The sequence below is a fragment of the Photinus pyralis genome, unplaced genomic scaffold (assembly GCF_008802855.1).
Source record: "Photinus pyralis isolate 1611_PpyrPB1 unplaced genomic scaffold, Ppyr1.3 Ppyr1.4_LG2, whole genome shotgun sequence".
In the NCBI taxonomy this organism is placed as follows: domain Eukaryota; kingdom Metazoa; phylum Arthropoda; class Insecta; order Coleoptera; family Lampyridae; genus Photinus; species Photinus pyralis.
In genome coordinates, this window is record NW_022170403.1 from 16714106 (window position 1) to 16737183 (window position 23078).

The window sequence follows — 23078 nt, forward strand, 5'->3', positions numbered from 1 at the left end:
TAGCCACTTGGAATAAAGGAAAATCAAACACCAGTTTCAAAATTTGGTTTTGTGCATGTGCAGTGCCAACTTTTATGTTTATGGAAGCATTTAAACGAAATTTGATATATAGCCACTTGGAACAAAGGAAAATCTAACGTTAGTTTTAAAATTTAGGTTTGCGCATGAGCAGTGCCAACTTTCTTATTTATGAAAGCATTGAAATGAAATTCCTCTTATAAACTGAAATTGAAGTAGTACGTCAAAAATGGATTATACCTATGCAACGCTTTCTTGCATATTTGGGGCCGGATTTTTACGATGTTAACAGAAGCTGCATCTTACAAATGGGAAATGAATGCAAGTGGAAATGCGCTTTTTGTAAATCGTTTTTTCATTTTGTCTATCAAATCGCATACTTTTTCAATTAATTGGATTGATTGTTGCAGTGCTGGTGATGGAAGGTGACGATTCAATTTTAAAGATGGTAGCGATTCAATCAGTAATAATGGATTTGTGTTGTGTCTTTAAAAACATGCCAAGGTTTCCATGATAATCACAGATATCTTAGATCTGGATCTAGATCCTTTTTAGATGATGATCTTGTATTTCGATCTAGATTATATTATAATAGATCTTCCACTAGTAGATCCAAAGATCAATTTTAATTTATTTATGTTATAAATGTTTAACATTGGCGGAGTAAATCGTTTATATATTTAAAGAGTAAATGTGTACCATTCAAGTTTCGGGGATTTACCAGCCTTTCAAGAGTAGTCAATAGTCATTAGCATAACGGGTAGTTTAGCGTAGGGGGTAGTATCGATAATTGTTTACAGTACAACTGATTCATGGGCATGTCGCCGCTGGTCTACCTGAATTATCCGAAAAACACGTTATTGTTATGTAGGTAAGCACACCACTTTGCCTTAAGTAGTAATTTCCTAAGCAGATTTAGGATCAGTTCGCGCTATATACACCTAGAATTACATCCACTTTTTCTTGAAATTTCACAATCGGTGTATTTTACGGCGGGTACAGGTAAAGAATTAGTCTTTCAACGTTGAAAGAAAGAAAGGAGGACACGGGATAACATGCTTTTATCCCAAAGCACGGAAACCGAAGTGCAATATAATTTACTGCGAATTCTTAAAAGGATGCACGCGGTTATAATAATTTTCAAGGAAGAACTTTTTCACAAGAGTTTACGCATAATTTTTCTTGCTTTTTCTTGCGAATTGTGCATAGATAAAACACAGAATGATACCTAAGCATTTTCCGAATAAGGAATCAAATCCACCTATGTAAATCAGATTTACCTATGAAGGATCTAGACTCGGATCTAGATCATTTTAGGAGGATCTTGATCTAGATCCTATCTCGGATCCTCCTTAAGTGCGGACACTGGTCGCAGTCCAGTTACAACTCCTTCTTATGTCGCTGCCACCTGTGTGGTAGTCTTGAGTAGGCACTGGTATTCATGTGGTAGTCACTGGTATTCATTGGCAGTCTCTGGTATTCATATGGTAGTCTCTGGTATTCATTGGCAGTCTCTGGTATTCATATGGTAGTCTCTGGTATTCATTGGCAGTCTCTGGTATTCATATGGTAGTCTCTGGTATTCATGGGGTAGTCTCTTGTAGTCACTGGTAGTCTGTGGTAGTCTTTCGCAACTTGGTAGTCTTTCGTACAACATTTTGCCCATGTGTTACCCCCTCGTTTCATTGTCACCACATTTATACACTAGTGATCTACAAACACTTCACAGTTCCTAGGTAATTCGCAGACAGATACAGCCTATGCACGAAAATGTGTCAAGCAAACTTTGGGGGGGGGGGGGCGACAACAAACCAACTGACTAGTATTATGTATATTGATGTAGTGCATGAAACGATTTTCGATTTTAATAGCCCTTATGGACATTGTATGCCTTAACGAGAATACAAACTTGAAATAATTTTTAATTTCTGATCGAATGACACCAAACCAAGTCTGTAAGTGGTCTAGTTTCGGACCCCGTGTGACAGACAGATAGACAGACGTCAAGAACGAAAAAGTCCACTTTTTATTTTTTTCAAATGAAAGTGCACTAAAGAATACGTTTTAGCCACTCGCGCGTGTGTACATACATTATGTAACTAGTGTATTATAATACCCATTTACCATTTGTTCAGAAGCTTGTATAACATTGTATATGTAGCATCTTGTAAGTGCCTCGGTGGATTATGTTCATTTATATTAAATCGTTCACAACTACATATTATCAAGATCAACCAATTTGGAGAAAATTGCGCCAATGAAAAAGGTCATGACGGTACTTGACCACGAATTTTTAAACGAGTAAATATAACTTACTTCATTGGCTATAAAAGGTTCGTGGTATTGCAATATATGTTCGCAGAAAGCAATGCGCAAATGTAATTCCATTGTCGAAACTCGAAATAAAGCAAACACCCTCACAAACACCCTAATTTTGTCATAGGTTTTTGTTAGTTTTTTTCTTCATAAGAACAGCGAGTGATATAAGACAATGAACCAATTGCACTCGTTTCCGTTCAATAAAGGAGGCTGCCCGCTTTTACCTCCCCTAAATCACGGAGCGTGCTTCAAGTGCAGTTGTTGAAGGGTTTGAATGGAGGATGAATCATGCCCTGCTGGCTCATAATAAGTTTCGCGCACACCTCTTGCACTATTGATTTATCCAACTTTGAATCATCACAGACAAATTAAGGGCTACTAACGTAAAAAAACGCATTTTGTATAAAAATAATACGAAAATAGTTATTATTCAGATAGGCCTTTCGCATCTATTGAGTATAAAAACGATGACTGAATTTCTCATGCGAAAGCTAGTACGTGGTCGCTAAATTTTCTGATTTTGTATACCGAACGTATAATAGTATATTGAAAGACAAGTGTTACAATGCGACCTATTGTAATACGACTATTTTGTGGCACGAGTGGCGACGCGAAGCGTAGCCACGAGTGTCCGCAAGATAGGAGTATTACAATAAAGCATTGTAACACGCGTTTTTCATACTATTTTTTCTATTTCGGTGCTTTAATTTAATTAAAAAAATCATTATCCGAAACTAGAGGGAACATTAGAACTAACATGTTTTATGTTGGGAACACTTTTTATGCCGTTAAGTTTTAGGTTGGCAGCGTAGTAAGACTGACATTTTGAAGTTCAAACATGGAAGTACCCTTCGATCATACAGTATGATCGAAGGAAGTACCCAATGAAGTACCTACTTGTACTAACTAGTAACTGCCAACTTAAGAGATGAGTTACCAAAAAAAAACGACTATAATCGCTGTCTTTGTACAACTGCGAAAACAGTTGTACAAAATCATCATTGTGACACCGAAATAGAAAAAAATAGTACTTGTATTGAATTTCATTTTGTGGTAAAATTCAAAATCGCAAAATCCATAAAAATGAGCATGTTAAAATGCGCATCAATCGCCTGCTGCCGTTCTAGAGAAATTCTAAAATGAAAAAAGTTTCCACGCAAGAAAACTTGAAAAGCCAACTCGGAGGATGATTCACGAGGTGGAAAATTCAGTAAAAGCTACACGCATAAACTTTCAAAATCAGATCTAAAAAAGCGGTATAGCACCTCAGTGTGACCCTACGGGGTCATTGGATTTGACCCATTTTCAATAAGTTTGTTACATGTGGCATGTAGGTCAACTGTGCAAAATTTGAACCGAATCAGTCCAAGCGTTTGACAGTTATTGTGTTCACGTACAGACGAACACCATCGATAAAGTTTGCATCGCTTTGCTCTGCCGTTTAATAAATACCCTGCCGGAGGTTTTGGCAAACGCTCTCTTATATGGGTACCACATTTGATAACTGGGAAATTTCTATAGTCCTCGCTATAGTCATATTTGTAAATAAATTGACATTCTGATTTACTGGTTTGAAGATATGGATACGATTGTAAGACGCATATTGGAGATTTTATTTATTTTAAAGTTGTGTACTGCTTGTTGAAGCACAGAAAGATGGATTGGTCAGAAGTCTTGGTGTTTCGAATTACACGCCGCGTCATCTCGATGAATTGTTAAGTAATTGTTACGGCGTAATGAATCAGGTCAGTAGAAGAAAGAATATCCAGGCCTCAAGGCACAAATCCGCTTTAGTAGTCGCCTATACTTTTTGTTTGTAGATAGAGTGGGAACCTGGTTGTTTCGATAATGAACTAAATAATTTGTATAATTTGTTTTTCTTTAAATGTATTCAGGGGCAGTTATTAACTTTTTTTTTTTTTGTTTTTTTGTTTTTGAAATTTCACTTTTCTTTTTTCTCTCAATTTTCTTTTGTTATTAATGCACAATGCTTTGTATGTTCTATATATATTTAAGTTGACCCGTAAATGGATGCGTTCTGTTGGTCAATAAACTATTATTATTAAAGACAAGGTATACTCGTAAACAGGCGTATATGCCTCTAGGTGGTACTGGCAACTTCAGTCTGTTAACAAATAAAGCGGTCACGCCTATTGCGAAAAAATTGGAAAAATCATCACCACAAGTTTCGGTTATGATGTAATTTTGTAGGTACTGCTACGCTGGTGTTTACAATAAAATGGCGTGACACCTAGACCTCGTTCAATGGAGCATTTAAAGAGTAATCTAGATACGAATTTTGTTATACTAGCAAGGGATATATGAGAGGATATATGACAGTACTTAATAATGTAGATTGTAGATAGTATAAGATTTGATTGGAACCCATACACTGTACTTTAGGCAGTCTTATAATGAACTTTGATAAAACAACCTCATGGTGGTTATAAATAAGAATAACTCAAGATTAGGTTTTTTATTTATACATTCATGGGTCGTCGTTTTTAGCGCATTTTCCAATTAAAGTTAGAAAGCGCTATTATGGGCACTTTATCCGTCCGTCCGTGCGACGCCATAACTAACTACTGTTCAAGATATTTAGTTTGTTCTTTTTGCAATCGGTAGCTTATACCTCCGACCTCGGCTCCGACACCTCAACTAAGACAAATCTTGACGATTAATGTGCGCACGCGGCATGTGCAGTATTAACTTATTATTTATAGATATTTTTTTGAAATTTTAATCAAAGATTCTTCTAGTAAAGACAAGCATATCGCATATTGTAAAAATTAGATGTGCGCAGTCATCATTTATGGAGGTATATTTTGTGAAACTTTAACAAAATATTCTTCTAGTAAAGGTAAACATATCGCATATTTTATACATCAGGTGGGTACCATAATATTCCCATCATGTATATTTGAATTTTACTTCCGCCTACCTACTTATATTTTATCCTCGATTTTATCCATGCACAGATCAGTTCTGAATTTTACGAATTTTATGTAGGAAGGTTGCCCTTTACATTTTAGGATATCAAAAACTGTCTTTGAAACTAAAATATAGTTTAGCATTTAAGCAAAATTTAAATATGTAAAGGCACTGACAATTTCATATGAGAGAAAAAAACAATTTAAAAACATAATTCCAACCACACATAAAATTAGAATCCTTCTTGGAATGCAAAATTGAATTTGAAGTTTAATGTGGGATGAGGTAATTGGCAATGTAAATAGGTTTGATCCTTTTTTTTGTGGACGGCTTTTTGTAAACAAACGTTTATAATTTATACGTACAAAAACGGGAGGGAGAAAACAAAAACATTGATACAAGGTCAGTTCGCCCAATCAAAATATAATTGCGGTTTTCGTTTACGTTCCTTTCAGTGCTAAAATGCAGTCTGTCAATAACAATCACTAAGTCGCCATTGTACTAATTTATCCGCAATTGTAGTTCATAAAAGAACTTGCAACAATAGCAGTTTCAAATGCCTGGTGAACAACGAGGTGAACATAATATGAAAGTCGAAGAATTATTATGAATTGTTTAACTTCTTGTCGGCACATGTGAATTGCCATAAAATACGTTATTATAATTGAAGTGGTTACAACGTGGTACTTCACATATCCGAAAAATATGGGAAATGTAATGAAAAATATGAACGAATGGTGATGGAAGCAAAATCCAATTTCTGAAATGACACATAAATTTCTTAAAAAGTGTTCTGTTGTAATGTAGCATTAGAGGTTAACCTCGAGGTTAACTATGGCTATATTTCAGGAAACTCGAAAAGTAGCAAATTTATAGAGTGCAACCCTTACACATAAAAAGAACGCCCGCATAAGGCGGTGGTTGCGTGTAGATGTAAAGAAAATTACCGATCGAGGAAAACGTCCGTTCTCTTAATTCACCTTTTCGACAATTGCGGATATTGTAATAACCGGAAGTTTCTATACTCATTTAAATAAACCCATCCACAAAAATGCACTTTCACCAAATGTACGTAGTTTGCCATAATAGACAAATTTGCAATTAGGTTACTGTTCACTGCGTGCAAAATTATTGCAAATCCTATTTACAATATTGATTCTTGAAGGTGGCAGTAGCAGCGTTGTTGAAACTTCCACAAGGGTATTAGAATTTTGGCGTGAGTTCAACTGCACCCGTAAAACTAATATAGATATTTAAAGGTCAAAGTTCGCAAATTCCCGGAAGTAATCGAAATGCCTTACATTTCTAATTCTCCAAGGAATGTATTTTCGGATACCGACATTTAAACAAGAGAACACACATGTGCCGTAGGTTTTACTTACAAGTTACAAGAAATTGTAGTTATTGAGCCATACTCCAAATACTCCTCCTTTTCCCATTCCAAATTATCTCTAGGTCGGGTAACACGGAGTGATCTAAGAAACTTAGTTTTATCCTGAACTCTGAAGACCATACCTTTGCCCTTTTAAGAATTGATCTCAAAAATTACAATTACGGGTAGAAAACGCAGCTAAGTGCTTTGTGCGTAATTTGAGTAAAACATGATTTTTTCGCGCCTTTAGCTATTCTCTGGTTTTTTTTGGAATTTTTGTGATGAGTTAAGATAGAGGGAGAAGAAGAGAATGAAAATGGCGTGGGTAAGAGGGCGTTAATGATTGTTTGATTTTTCTTAATGTATACAGTATTAAAAGTAAGTGAGTTTTTACTTGTGGAAAATAAGTAACATACATTTCAGAAGTGGGATTAATTGGAATGAACTTAGATTGTGTACCGTGAATCTAATACGTGGTAAACGTTTTGGTGTCGCTAAATATAAATGCTGGAGTAATAGCGGGTCAAGACGTGTGCAAACGTTTGTAGTAGTTCGCATTAATTCCATACAGTTGAAATGGATTGCAAAGCGCAATAATAGTGCAACCGATTGATGCAAGAAGCCTAAAACCCCAAGAAATACCACCAAGAATGACTCCAAGTGGAAGTGCCTTAATTGAGGCGATCCGTCACATTTTTGTTAGGAACTGCATAACACCAAACAAAACGGAATGTTTTACATGTCGGAAAACGGGACATTTAAGTAAAGAATGGTAAAATCGAAATTTAGAAAACAAAACTGTCAACTAATTACAAAATGAATCAAGTGGTCTTCACGAGGTTGGGGTTAATACAAATTTTGTGTCAAAATGTTTTGTGGACATGAGTACAACAGTGAGCACGATATGTGACAAAACAGTATGTAAATTGGCCCTGGTAGTACTAGACAAACAAACAAAATTAAATGGTAATAACTTTGTGGCATCAATGGATGTTGTTAGATGAAGTTGAAGTGAAAGGCGTGAAAGCAGATTAAATTTCATGTGGTGACACCGGGAGTGCAAAAAACCGATCTCTTGTTAGGACAAAATTTTACTGAATGATGTATAGTTACTAGATATGTAATTTCATTTGTATAGATATCTAAATAACCAAGTGGATATTTGTAAACTTTTTCGTCGTTGTCTAATGAGAGCAACAATCAGCTTAAAGGAGAGTTTCCATTGCCAAGAACGATATATGATAATGATAAAATAGCTTCGTGTATCCGTCTTTCTTTTCGGTTACTTTCTACAGGAGCATGGGCTGGATCTGAAATTTTGCAAAAACTAATTGGTATTAAATGACAAAATATCTTCCTCCGCACGCCTCTTCATGTCTTCGGTTACTTTTACATGAAATTTTCATAATAAATAATTGGCATGGCAATCTTTTAAGATTACATACGCTATTTAAGTTTAAACCAATAAAAATTAGACTTTGAAAATTAGTCCACTCATTTAGTTGTTCACTGTCAATACAGTAATTGGCAGTACACAATGCTGATACTAGCGTGTTAAAAACGACCAGTACAAATCCACTGCTTCAAAGAGTTTAGAAAATAATAGCATAGTATAATACAAATATATTATGGTAATAGCATTCGAGCGCAAAGTTTATGGTGCTTAGTTAAAAAAAAACAAAATGAAACAATTAAGAAATCGTTCTTGCGTGCAAACTCTCGATGGCCCAAAACTGAAATTATGGACAGTTATTTAATATATACGTGACTACGTTCGATAACACGACCGGAATTTAGTACGAGAGTGTAGTGCTAACTTTTCTATTTTGACACGTCAGTCACCTTTCCTGACAACAGCATAACGGAATATTAAAACGACCATTTCCTATTTGAGTACTCAATTAACCAGCATCGCATTTTATCACATCTACAGTTTTTTCAAATTTGAACACGAAATTTAACACCCGCTTTTTACTATTTTTAATCAAAGAATGTTGCCAAAATGAATTTTTTACAAACAGCACGTATTTTTGTTTCTATAGCGACACTGCATCACAAAACAATTTTGGTGCACTTAGCTAAGTTTTATTTTTATTTACCTACATCGTTTTGACGGAAAATTTATAGGTATACAATTTATTTAAAAAATGAAGCAGGTATAAGTTTGGAAAGCATGTACAGTGAAATAATTTTTTTATTGAGATGAAATTAAGTTCAATTATTGCTAATTAAAACAAGGACGCAGTTACGAGTGATTCACTCCAATTCCAACTATCGTTACACTTAACAATGGTAAACCGCATTTACTTTGGCAAGTAGCTAACCGTTTTATGAATGTGCGCACCTACAACGAAATTGATTGCCAAAAGCGTTTAAACCGAGGTTTAAACTGCTTCTATGATACATTCTTCTCAAAGTACATCATGATAATTATTACCAATTCCTTCCTACTAAAAAATCTAAGCATGCAATGTTTATACAAGGATAAAGACAATTTACTGAATAAATATTCAAGGCGAAAAGAAAACAATTGTTTTATCTCAACTGTTACTTAGTCTGGCCATTTATGAGGTAATTCTTCAATTAAAGTATTTATTATTCGAATAGGGGAAAAGATTCCACTGTATCCTTTCACCTCTAATTTACACAATTTTTAGCACAGCATTCTTTTTACAGTTAGAAGGAAAACGGATTAATAATACCAATTTTTATTTCCAAGAACCTTGTCGAAAATGCATGCAATGCTGAGGAATATTATAGCAGCACCATTACGGTGGATACCGCCGAAAGCTATATTGAGTCACATCTCGTTATTAGTAATTCCAACTTGGCGCAGTATGTTACTAATTGTTTGAAACTGTTCGAACTCAACAGCAATAAAAGCTGAGCAGAGACGCAGAATCAAGATTGGACCACATCCTTAAAATCGCATGACAAATCTTACAATGTGCGTTTCTTCCTTAATGTTATTTGAGGGATCATAACAGAGAAGGATGGAACTGGCGGCTATACCTAGGTTTTTAGGTACGCCCTTTCTGATTTTGTCAACGGATTTCCAAAATTCTCGCCCCAAGATAGCGCACTCAGACAACGCAGCTGTGATGCTAACTGATAGCCTGCCTAGAAGGTAGCCCACAGCGGAAATTATAAGCGCTTGACACTAACGTATAAACCGAGGTATAAACGTTGCAACCGTATAAATTAAAATTATAGCCTTTCGGCCGAGCTTTCGACGTTCATGTCTGCAGGTTGCGGTATCGGATATATCGGGATATCGTATATTCCTTTTGTTCGTATACTACAAAAGTACCTGTTCTGTAGAATTTACCCTACAGGGAATACCATATTCACCCATCAATGAAAATCGTTTCAAAATGGGAGAATTTCATCATCTATATCAAGAATTGAAATGATACCCTCATTTTATCAATACTTAAGGCGAGACTAAAGGATAGAACCATATACATGCTAATTAAAATTGAAGACAAGGTGAATAAGCGCTAAATTACCACTTTGCGCGTTTCTGCTCGCTGAAAAATGGTCAACTCAAATTCATTCTAATTGGCCATAATCTATTATCCCGACTATTAGTCCAGTCAAATTACGGTTTGGGCTGGATGTTGTCACTTCACTCAACGAAAGCAAGTGTTTTTTATGTAAATAATTGGAACTGATAACCGTATAACCGTTGAGTGAAGATTTAATTACTCAATGGTATAACGCCATATGCTCGGCCATATGTAAACACAAATAAACCTTATTCATCCGAGATCTCTTGCTCCCCTCGCTCGAAGGCTCGCTCGTGTCGTAAACGTACATTTTCTGGATAATAAGCCTCATTATAACATGCTCGTAACCCTATTAAAGGAGATGTGTCCTAAACCAAAGTTACATTCAACTCCCTAAAGAGATGTTCCTCTTCCCCGACTCCTCATATTTTGCGAGCTAAAAAAATATGTGCTACATCAAAATGAAGTTGACGTTTTTTATGCATTTACACAACTAACGTGAAAGTATTCTAAAAAGTTTTACGTAAAAACCGAGGTAAAAACCATTCAATGAGCAGCTAAGCTAAAAGATTATTTATAATTTCCAACACAAACTCTGACTCGGTCGCCTAATCAAACAAACACACCCCCTCCCACCAATTGACTAGAACAACCTGGGACATCAAAAAGAGGAAGAAAATGACCCCCCACCACTTACCCCTTACATCTGGAGGTGCGAACGCAGTATAGGAGAGAACTGAAGTGGCTGTTCGATAAGTCAGAAAGCTCGAAACGAGCAGCTTGAGTCGACTCAAAAAACATCCTGATCGGCTCGACACTCGTTTGAGCCGCGAGTCTATAACTACGGTGGACCAAAATTAACTTAATGTTCTATTCACGTTAAATGAGTGAGTGAAATGTGTTAAAAATTCTTACAAGTTATAATTGGCTCGAAAATTGTAATTTGGTGTCTGCAAAAATGCAGAGAGTTAGATGACAGACACAAATCGAAGATTACAGAAACCGTAGTTAGAAAGTTTAAAAATTAAGCTCAAAGCTGGTAGGTAGTGTACTATCAATCAATGCGATACGTATAATGTTGACACGCGGCCGTTTTATTGAAGGTGTTTTTAAATGGCATGCAACCGAGCTTGCAACAATTACAATAAATTGACTACCTAGACATTTTCTTTTTGTGAATGTGCCAACTGTACACATTTTTACATGTAATTCTCTTTCAATGATATCTCATTTAAAGCTGAAATATTGTTCGACTTTTGTTTGTACAATTTTAGAAGAACAATAATTTATGTCCGAAACTTCACGTCCAATATTTAGGTGAGAAAGATATTACGTCGACTATGTGAGAAAATGGCAAAAAGTAGTATTGCCTGACACAATTACCTTAACATAATCATCTGCCTCATATGGTGCTCAAAATAGTACATAATAAATATATTTCACTTTCTATTTATGTCAGTGAAAATGAAAACTAGAACTACATAGGTATGTATATTATCATTCGATCTTTTTTCGTCATTGAACGCGATATTAAACGCTCACATTTCTTTCATTCTAGCTACTTATATTACTATTCGACGATGTATTATGATGGTCAAATGGGTACTATTGGTATTAGTACTGTTTGGTAATTAGCAGAGGTAATATCCCATTCAAATTAAAGAATCTTTATTATGTTGTGGAAAATCTGGAGAAGTAAGTATAGCTAGGTACATATGAGGAAATGGCATGTAATTTGAGGAATTATTTTGAAAATGCATGTGGCGAATTATAAGCAGATAAGTGGTAATATTCAGAACAGTGTTGAGATGATTTACATAGTTATTGCAATCGCGATTTAAATCAGCTGTTGAGCTGTTGGCCAAGTTTCAATTTCTTTGGACAAACACATATAATTGTATAGATATCATACATAAAGATATGACTAACTAGAAAAGACCTTAATATGAGAATAGGTATAGGGATTTTTTTTGGATCATTGGTTTTTACTCCTTGTAAAATCAATTGAAAGTATTTATCAAAGAAATGTAGTACGTAAGCTACGCTGTGATCTATAAGTGGATTTGTAATAACAACTTTATTGTGCATATGACTTACTTACAAGCCACTTGCCCTAACAAAAAGAAGGCTAATGGTTACATTACAACATATACCTACAGCGTTCTTATTGTTACATGCATACCTACCTACTTTATGTAACAAAATTCTACTACAATTCGTCGCATTTCTTTTAGAAACGGTGGTTCAATTGTGTTACCTCCATTTTACATACAATACTTCATTTTAGTATTTAAGTTAATAACCCACATTAGATGCCCAACGTCATAAGGAAATGTGAACGCTATCTTGCACGGTTAAACAGATACCCAATTCTATGTTTTTCTTTATCACTTTCTTCTAAATTATTTTATGCGTTTTCTTTCTTCGCGAATGAACATTGGTCTGAATTGAACTATAGTTACAATCTCGGTTACAATCTAGTTTGACATGGTTTTGATTTTCGAAACAGTGGTATTTCCGAGGGTATTTCCCTCGAAATTTCCTCAGACATTCTAGTACCTACACAGAGAGTACATGACTTGAGGAAGAAGAGATTGGATTTTGGGATTCGGGGGTTAAAGGTCAAATAAATACATTTCGGTTAGTAATCCATAACATGTGTTACAGGCGTTGATGCACTAGCACGCAGCCGTCTACTATAGTAACTTAGCGTCGTATACATGTTTTTCAGCTAGAATTTCTACTAGTAACGCCGCCATTGGATATATTTGAATCTGCCGCTCAGGTTGAGCCATCGCGCATTCCGCTAGTACGGTAGCTTTTTTGCATACAAAAAAGTATGCACACATGAGGTCTTATATGTACTTGAGCACAAACCGGAGGCTTTTACGCTATTTTCGTATAGCTTTGCGTGCTCGTTTGCGTGGGTTTAGTTCAGAATCACATATTCTCGATAAATCGTTTATTTAAACCTCGTTTATAACTTATACCTGTAATAACGCGAATATCTAATATCGTGGCTTTCATTTTGTATGTTGGAAAATGACCAAAAGCATCAAAAACGGGACATGAATTGTCTTAACTGAATCGCAGCAGATATCCAGTCTGCACAGTAGTGGCACAGATACTTAAATAATAAATGTACGGTAGTAGGTTGTCTGTAGATTTCTGAATAAAACTCAATCATGCCTTGTTTATATTATTCAAAGGGCCCTTCATTCTCTGCGTTGGGTCACCTCTGCGTTTAGCTCGGCGTTTAGGGCACTTATAGGCCCCCACATGAAGTACTATTTCTTTTGCTTGCGCTCGTATCCTTATTAATGGTAGACACGAAAAAATCCTATGTTATCCACTAAAACTTCATCCCACAGGATTGAAGTTGTCGAGCGGGACTGTACCTATTCTCTCGATCAGGGGTGCTCGAGTCGATATCAAGAAATATTTGCGATTTGAAGAGCAAACCTACACCTACATTGATTAAAAAATGGATTTTACGGAAAACTAAATTCTGTCGTTCCTACTTTCTCTGTACGGTATATTCTGATATTCATGGCCATGAAATTCTGCAACGTCCCTATAAACTTATAATTGCGCGACGATACGCCCTATCTAGTACCTACGTAGACAACGATCCTGCATCACACATACTTGCAGCCTCTCAGAGTCGATCGATCGGAGTCTAACAACAAGATAAACCGTCAGCAGTTTAAGTTTGTGCACCACTGCTCAAAACCATAAGTCATTATGCAACTGTACACCTTCTGGGTAATATTTTTGCGGGTGCGAATTGTAACGGGTCGCGTGATTTGCATTTTTTTATATTTTTTACAAGGGGAATTTGCATGATGTATTTATTCTTTTTAATTATTATTCATTACGCTAACCATTCGTATTTTAAGTGGTCAGTGTCAGTGGTAACGTCATGGTCATTTAAAATCAGTGCCGCTTATATGCATTAGAAATCTGGAATAAATCGCTAGTTTCGTATGCACCATCGCGTTATTCGTAATGGGGCTAACGTCCGTATCTCACTACAATGAGACCTATATAACAGAAAGACGTCGGAAAGCAGTTGCCTTCGGATTTGCTCGCCAGCGTCACCAAAAACAAAAAATGGTTCGTCACCCTCTGGTCGCTCTTCGAAAGGAAGTATCGACATCGTCACAAAATTACCTAGAGGATGTCTTTTCCGGGGTCTTGACTTGACGCTTTTCGGTGCAAGAGAGGCAGCAGACCGCCAATTTCCTATATTCATCTCCCAAGTCGAGGGGTGAACCACTGGTGAAGTATGGTGTACAAGTGTGATGAAGTCCGTGAAGTTCATATGAAGTTTTGGTGAAGTCCATGAAATATTGGTGAAGTCCGTGAAGTATTGTTCAAGTGCGTGAAGTACTGATGAAGTCCATGAAGTATTGGTGAAGTTAGTGAAGTTTAAGTACATTAGGTATATCAAAATAAATAAAATCGACAGACGGAAAATTTGTTACGTGGATAGCGGCTTTTGTTTTCCTTAAAATTTCAGCACCCTCCACAACTTAGTACATCTGCAGCCCCTTGCAAATCAAGTTTCTGGCCACGCCATTGAGTTATTTACGACTACAATGTCAATCCCGAGGTCAATACTATCCCACAAACAACACCATTAGCATAATTCTTGAAAATAATCCCCTAAAAATGCAACCTGTTGTAAAAGGATTAAGAGTTGCTTATTGGGTTCAGCCTGGTAATATGTTACAATACCTTTTACAAGACCCAAGCAATATTTTCCCGCTTATTTTGTTTGTTTGTTGAAATGAAATTTTTAAAAGAAGAATTGGACACCTTTATATGGTATAAAGAGCCAGATATCCAATCTGTTAATAAAAGATATATTTTATCAGGACCCATTACATTAATAGGAGGTGAACCATTTAGTATAACTGCATCGGTAGGTATAACAGAAATTTGAAGCTTATAAAATCTTAAGTATAAATGGTGCACAACTCCTGTGCAGATAAAGATAAAGGGGCATTTTTTAAACCGAAATAGCTTAGTAAATGGTTGGGTTAGAAGGTAGTAGCATGTTATCGATATTTACTTTCTTAGTAGATGATTGATGGGAGGGCATTCAAAATCCTCCGACACCCCCAATTGATTTTGCCTTTGAAAGTACTTTCCTCCGACAAACCGTTTTCGAGATATTCGCTCAATGGATATATTTCTTTAAGATGTCCCAAGGGATCGAAGAAGAGGACTATGGTTGGTAGAAATTAATTCCTTTCGTTGAGACCTTTAATTAGAATATCATGAAAGATAAAATACGCCCCCCCCCCGCGCCATGAACTGAACTTGAAAAAGAGTCGCGCGGTAACGTTATAGTTTGTGCAAACCAATTTATTTCGATGAGACCATGAAAGGTGGAACGGGTGTTTACCCCCGTCCCCCCTCCCCATTTTCAAAATTTTTACTGCACCACTAAAGCCATGCGCCAATTGATTGCCGTATGTAAAAGTAATGCACGTTTTACTTTTACTTTCAAAAACAGCATCTCAGGAAATAATTGATGGAGGCCACCTCCCTTAAGACAGCGAAATTTGATTGCCGTGTGGCACACCTTCAAGGTGTAGGCTACATATTGCAAAAAATTCCAGGACTCTAGGACCATTCCCCTAAAAGTAGTTCAAAACCGCAGAAGTGGGTCCGACAGACGGGCAAAACTCAAACAAAAGCAAATTTTTTTTTAATTTCTTAAAAAAAATTGATTCATTTCAATCTCGTCTATGTACTTACCTCTATGTATAAACAAAGTATGTTTTTATTTTACTTTATATTACCGTTTCGTTTTTGTTATGCCTCTATTATCATTTATATCAATACATTCTACATCTTTTACTGCTTTGAGTGCTTTGCAAGAACTCTAGACAAAAGGATGGGATTTTGTCCAGTGCAAAATATCAATGAAATTCATAAAGTATCAGTGAAGTCCGTGAAGTTTTTGGTTAAATACATGAAGTGTCGGTGAAGTCCGTGAAGTTCGGTGAAGTATTGATGAAGTCCATGAAGTATTGGTGAAGTCCGTGAAGTATTGATGAAGTCCGTGAAGTACTGATGAAGTCCATGAAGTATTAGTGAAATACGTGAAGTATGAAGTTTGGTGTACACGATTTTGCCTAGCGATTTACCCCTCGTCCCAAGTACAAAAGGTACTGTTTGTGTCCGATTAACGCATTTTATTACGAGTGCATTTGATTATTTCTTTTAAATCAAGATTATTCATGAATCCGAATTTTAGACGAATCTTGTATTGGTTTGAAACGTATTAAATGTTCGTAACATACTCAAATAAATTCATTACTTGAGTGTCACCCGAGGTGTGAACGAAGGTAAAATATGTAATATTATGTAGCTGTTAGAATTAGATCTAACATTGGACACGATAGATTTTACAGATCAGATTTTAACGCAAGAAATGTTCGGCGAATTTGCAGCCGTGTAATTTCAACTTCAACGTGAACGGCTTTGGTAGAAGGAGATGTCGAGACGTTTTAGATGACCGACTCTACGAGTAGTATCTCCATAGTCGAAAATAAATTTTGTGGAACTTTTATATAGTATAGGTTCAAAGCGGTACGCTTGTTAGGACTTCTACTTTCTCTTGTAAGTGTGTAATGTTAAAATATTTAAGGATGTTTCGCTTCTTTCATGTGTATATATTTGATGTGGTCCGGACGGTTTGCTATATAGCATCTTTCGAGATCCTTGAAGGTTTTGACGGCTCAAAAACGATTGAACCGAGCTTTATGTTGTTCATCTTTGCAAAGAACATAAGCGCTGATTTTTCTACTAATAGTTCAAAGTTGTTATCTAAAATCGATTTCAATCATTTTTCTACTGTTCAGTTCAGTGTTGCCGAGGGTGATTCCTTCAACGCCTTTATCGACGTGCTCCAAATAAATATATTTTACTGAATTACCTCACTAGTCGAACTGCAAATGCAAATCGCATGTATATAAATTAACATTGAACTCAGTAGTGATTCTTGAGGAAGGCCTCTTAAACTTCAACCCCGTTTTAACAATATAATGAATTATAATCAAAAAACAAACTACACCGTTATACTCAACCTCGTACTTAACCTTATGAACAATAATATAATAATGATTAAGTAGGTACACACAAACTCTAACCGAGAACATATTAATGGCAAATGGCAAATAATAATAATAATAATGTTTAATGTGTGCCATTACGCAGTATCTGCATTTACACTTGTCATTTAACTTAACTTTCCTAACTATAACACAAGAGACAAGACAAAAAAAGATTATATATCACAGGCATGGTCATAAGAAGTTAAACTTATAGTATATTTAATATTACGTACTGAGCGCGGAAGTAGCTTATTTCTCGAAGAATGTTAACTGTTTTATTCTGAGAGAAATAACCTTTCGCGCGAGGTTCGTATACTATTTTATTCACAATCAAATCGAATGTACTATAATAAATTAGTTGACAAATTTTTAAATAAAATTGACGGCGGTATTTGCGACATCTTGTCTAATTTATACCCGGCCATTTCTGTCGGTAAAGTAGAGATCGGTATAGTATGCGGACACTGTTACCTGTTGGGAAACCGTTTGACTCAATCTACGTAAAACATAAATTGACTTGTTGCACTTCGCCTTTACGAACTCGCAATGTTCATGAAAGTTTAAATGAGAGTCCAGCATACACCCCAGAAACTTCGTGAACTTTACAGTCACTAACGTCACGTTTTAATGTAAAAGGAAGTGTTATTGTTTTTTTCTCATTGAATCCGAGTTTATTTACCGCACACCAATTTTTAATAGCTAACAATCCGTGTACCACGTTGTCATAAGCCACATGATAAGAAGGGTCTGCTGAAATTAGCGTTACATCATCTGCATACAGTATACAGCTCACGGTATTAGGAAGTATGGTCGGTAAATCGTTAATATATATAATAAAAATAGCAGTGGCCCCAAAAATGACCCTTGCGGGACCCCACTGGTTATTTGTAATTGTTCAGATGTCTCGTTGTTCAAACGAACGCACTGCAACCTGTTTGTTAAGTACGATGAGATTAACTTTGCACTTGTTTCACTAAATTTATAAATCAATCTCAGCTTTCTAATAATAATGTTATGCACTACACAATCGAATGCTTTAGAAAAGTCTACAAAAGACACGACTGCGTACTGTCTCTTCTCGTACTATTTAGAATTTTAGTAGTAAGGTTGATGATCGCGTCCGAAGTGCTTTTTCCTTTACGGAAACCGTACTGGTGGGCATGTAAAAGATAGTTGATGTCTAAGTATTTGGTGATTTGGTCACATAGTATAAGAAAATGTAAGGCGTATTATTTGCGACCAAATTGTTTTTGTTGCCATTACGTTTTAGAAACCGATAGTGAGTACGAATGGCAGTGCACAAAAAAAATGGAAACATTTGCTTTAAACTTATTTATTCTATCGTTTGGTCAAAATACACGTGGTTAACAAAAGTTCATGAAAGTTTGAACGTTTTCCCAACGAAATTAATGCAAATATCGATTTTGACATCTTTTTAATCAAAATACAAATCGTGCGCATCTAATACCACAAACCCAAAACTAGTATATTCCGTTACTGATATCTCTGGTGATTTATAAAAAGAGTCCACTGACCGTCAGATAGTAAAAACGATTAAGCTCCTAAAAGAAGTACAACAATGCAACAACAAAAATTCGTTTAGACCTACACTCCAGTTTTTCTCATATATGTAATTGAATTGGGGAATAACTGCCAAGTTCGCCCACCAAATAGGTAACCTTCTGTTGCCTTGTTTATTAAATCGTCCAGTTTTAAAATTATGGCACTTCCTTGGCATTGCGAATAAGTTGTAACCAAACACCGCTAGCCGCATCTGATACATGCAGGTATCCGATTGCATTGCACCACACATCAAGGTTAAATCAAGGCTGTTAGTGTTTATATTTTAAAACACAATGCCCTTGATTACCTTAACAAGTACCATTTGGCATACAGGAAATGGTCCACTTAAATATTGATTAGCAAAAACGCATCTGCCAAGTAAACAGGCAAACATTTAGGGAGTGGCAAAACTCGCCGATGGTGTTTCTTAAGGGTAAATGCACGTGGTGTACGAGATTATTCTGAGCGTTCTTATTCATTGATGTTTATTACCGTACCGTTGTTTTATCGGGGCGTTTATGTAATATGTACCTAATAAATTAAATTACGGATGGTGAGTCACGAAAACGGCCCTTCTCACATGTCATGCCTGACATCAATTGAGGAAACGTAGAGATCAAGACTCCACCACATTAAATAAATTGGCAAAAAAGCGTTACTTTGTTAGTCATGCTCTAAATACGAGAACAGTTTAAGATTTCAATTGGCAGGTGTAAATTATTTAATATAAAATTATTTGATTTCGTAGGTATCTAGAAAAGCCCCCTCACAGTGCATTAAAGCAATTAATAAAAATATTTACCATTTTTTTTTAAATTTTACATTATTAGTCAAATAATCCTTATAATAAAGCGCACACAAACTACAGAGTATTTTTAAACATCCAAGGCACAAGATCGGATTATCCGCACGGAAGGTACATCGTTATCTAACGAACTCGCAAATAAAACTGAGGCGGCCGCGCTACTGACTGAAAGTACTGAAACTGAAAAGTAAAAACGCTTCATTCCAAACGGTGTCTCCATTACTACAAAACTGCGCACGTGCTCGCTCAGATCTCCTCTCTCACACTTTCCAGTCAGGATGAGAGTCACAGTTCATCCCTCCGTAAGGGTTGGTGCGAGTAGGATGGAATACCGATAGTATTGAATGGCGGCAGCGGATGTGGCACAACGAGATAAGGCAAATTTATTACATATTATTAAACGAGCGCGAGAATCTGCAAGCTTGTGTATTTTTTATGCACATAAATTACTTAGCAAATATTTGAAATTCTTACTTGACAGTTTATATATGTTCTTGCCTGCAGTACCTATTGGAAACATGGTTTAGGAATTCTAGTGGCTTAGCATTATTACAACAAACGCATCAAATTTCTGGACAAACACAATTTGTCTACGTTACTTACATACAAAAATATGCAAATATTAGAAAAATGCGCTGATCATCATGTTGGTCAACGAGTGGGTAGTAATACTTTAATCTGTTTATAAAAACAACCCCAGCGCATGCACGTGTGAAATAAACTTGTAACAAATATAGCAAACGAGCTCCTGTGTCACTGAACATTTAATCAGTTCTTCCTTGGGTGGTTATAAACGAAATACTTAAAACAGAATTGGAAAATTCGGAACCGTTCGGGAGTGTCGGGAGTTTGGATGAATCTAACGTGATATTCTTTACATCTGTTAGATTTGAAACTTTGTACGTAGAACCAATGGCGTATCTAAGGTGGGGCAGACAGGGCACGTGCCCTGGGCGCCAACGCAGAGGGGCGCCAAACTCGAGAGGGCGGAAAATATGAGAGAGCCTGCGGTTGAGTGTTGGCACTCTTATAAAAAAATTCCGAAAAATTCAAAACAACTCAAAATTACGGCTGATGGTTCGAAATAATCGTATTATCTGATAACCAACCTGATGCAAATTTTAATTTTGCTAAAATTTGCCTAAAACTGCGTAAATCTAAGACTGTTTGTAATATAAACTTTGCATAAACTTGAATGCAAAGTTTACATCAAAATTGTGTGAAAAATTTTTAAATAAACTATTAGTAAAATAAAAATTAGACAAATTAGAAAATTGTCGCGACCAAGAAGGCCGATGTAAGTACGTTGAATTATTTTTGTTTATTTTCATTAACCGATTTTTACAAGGAATTGTAAGCAGATCTCAATTTATGTTAAATATACCATTATTCGATCCTTCATAGCTTGTTTTTTGCATGGTTTTTTATGTAGAGAAAGTATACTTATGTCATTTTCAATCAAAAAGACAAACATGGGTCAAACATAAATAGAATACATTTTAATTACTCATAGTGTTTAATACGTCAATCCGAAGTCGAAAAATCATGTATTTTACAGTAGAAACTAAGTATATTTCGCTTGTTAAAAATGATATAAAATCTGGATGATAGATGGTGAATGAAGGGGGGGGGGCGCAATTTCGACACGCCCTGGGCGCCATTTAGCTCCGGTACGCCACTGCGTAGAACTTCGACTTAATGTTGAAATTTATGCGATCTCTATTTTATATAATAATTAATGGTTTTTGAAAGGTACACCGACACACCAGGGACCACAAAAGCAGCCGATCAGAGTTTTTAATTTTGAACAATCTTTTGAATCCCTTGAATTTTTTTAAATTTCTTCAGTGTAATATTTTTGGAAATAGAATTTAATATGCTATCTTTTTAGAATAAAATATCCACAAAAAGAGGGTTAAGTCCGGTAGCTTTTTACCTGGGATACCCTGTACCTACTTATTATACCTACCTATATATGCCAAGGATGTCCCCTTTCTGGGTCATTATATTCATTAGCCATTGAACCCTTCCTTTCCCTGTGCCGCCAATCCCTAAAAGGCATATCTTTCACGAACACTATAAACATTGTGGTGAGTGCCTATGCAGATGATGTCTTTTAATAAAATGACATTGGGTAAGGACGGTGAGATTGCAAGGGGATTGGCAAAAGACAGATTGGCGGATGCAGTATTTCTTACAAAAGCAGGTATCAGGGAAAATAGCACTTGCCCGTTTTGTCAAAATCTTGGAAGCAGTTTTCATATCTTTTTCAATTGCTCTCGTACAATACAGCTTTGGAGTTATGTAAAAACGTTAGCGTACAGACTTACTGGTACTCGAATTGGCATACACCAAATATACAGCGGTCTTCCTCAGCGAATGTCCAAGCATCATATTGCGAATTACCTACTAACAATGGCAAAGAGCACAATTTATCTATCTTCAACTGACGCAATGCGAGGAAGAAAGGTGACAGACTATAAAACCGAGTACATCAGCAGAATCAGCTATCGACTGAAAACTGAATATGGTTGGTTTTTGGGAAAAAAGGACGTGAGTGGTTTCAAAAGTATGTGGTGTGAAAAAGATGTTCTGTGTAACTTAAAATACTGATGTAGTTTATTTTTAGCGCATTTTTTCAAATTTATTTGTAAAAAGTAGCTTTTAATCTCAATTTGGCTGGTTGGCTGGATGGCTGGCTGGCTGGCAGCAAATGTGGGCGCGTAGAAGAACTCTTGTAGAAAGGCAATGGGTGTACGTGTATCTACAGGGCCGTGAAATTTGTCAACCTTAGGGACATGGCTACATGATGTGGGGTTGGCGACATCTGGGCGCCATCCTCGAGCGTAGTATACTAACGTGAAGGTTTTTCAGTTTTTTCCTATCTTCTACTACAGTTTTGGTCCGATTCTTTTGAAATTGGTGTCGTCGGAAAGATGTTGTAAACGCGCACAACTCCTGCGTGGCGGAATTTTGTTTTTTGTCATAGGGGCGAAATTAACGACCTTTTGCGAGGCGCGCGCGCGCGTCTTCGAGAAGTAGTCAACTTCTGGCGCCTTTTACCTTCCGTTGCGAACTCACGCGGTTTAACGTTTCGTAAATCTCGAATCGCTGTCTCTCTTTCTCGTGTCGCCAATAGAAGTGAATTGCGAGTGAACGGGACGTCGGAAGTGGGTACCGTAAAAGAGAATGTGGTAGCCCGCGACACGATCTCACTGATGGTGGAGTCAAATCTTCAAACGCGAATTGCGGGTGAACGGGACGTCGGAAGGGGGTACCGTCAAAGGGAATGTGGTAGCCCCCGACACGATCTTCCTGATGGTGGAGTCAAATCTTCAAACGCGAATTGCGGGTGAACGGGACGTCGGAAGGGGGTACCGTCAAAGGGAATGTGGTAGCCCGCGACACGATCTCACTGATGGTGGAGTCAA

General features: G+C 36.5%; 1 protein-coding gene across 5 annotated transcripts in view; it reads right to left on the reverse strand.

Annotated features, from left to right (window-relative positions):
- LOC116163770 overlaps positions 1–23078 on the reverse strand; it is a 93218-nt gene that overhangs the window by 47653 nt on the left and 22487 nt on the right. Inside the window, exon 1 of one of the 5 annotated variants that reach the window (XM_031477883.1) lies at positions 19645–19773. The exons of the other annotated variants lie outside the window; for them this stretch is intronic. The gene's annotated coding sequence lies outside the window, so the exon portion shown is untranslated. Of the gene's footprint in view, positions 1–19644; positions 19774–23078 lie in introns of those variants that run through there. 5 annotated transcript variants of the gene reach the window in all.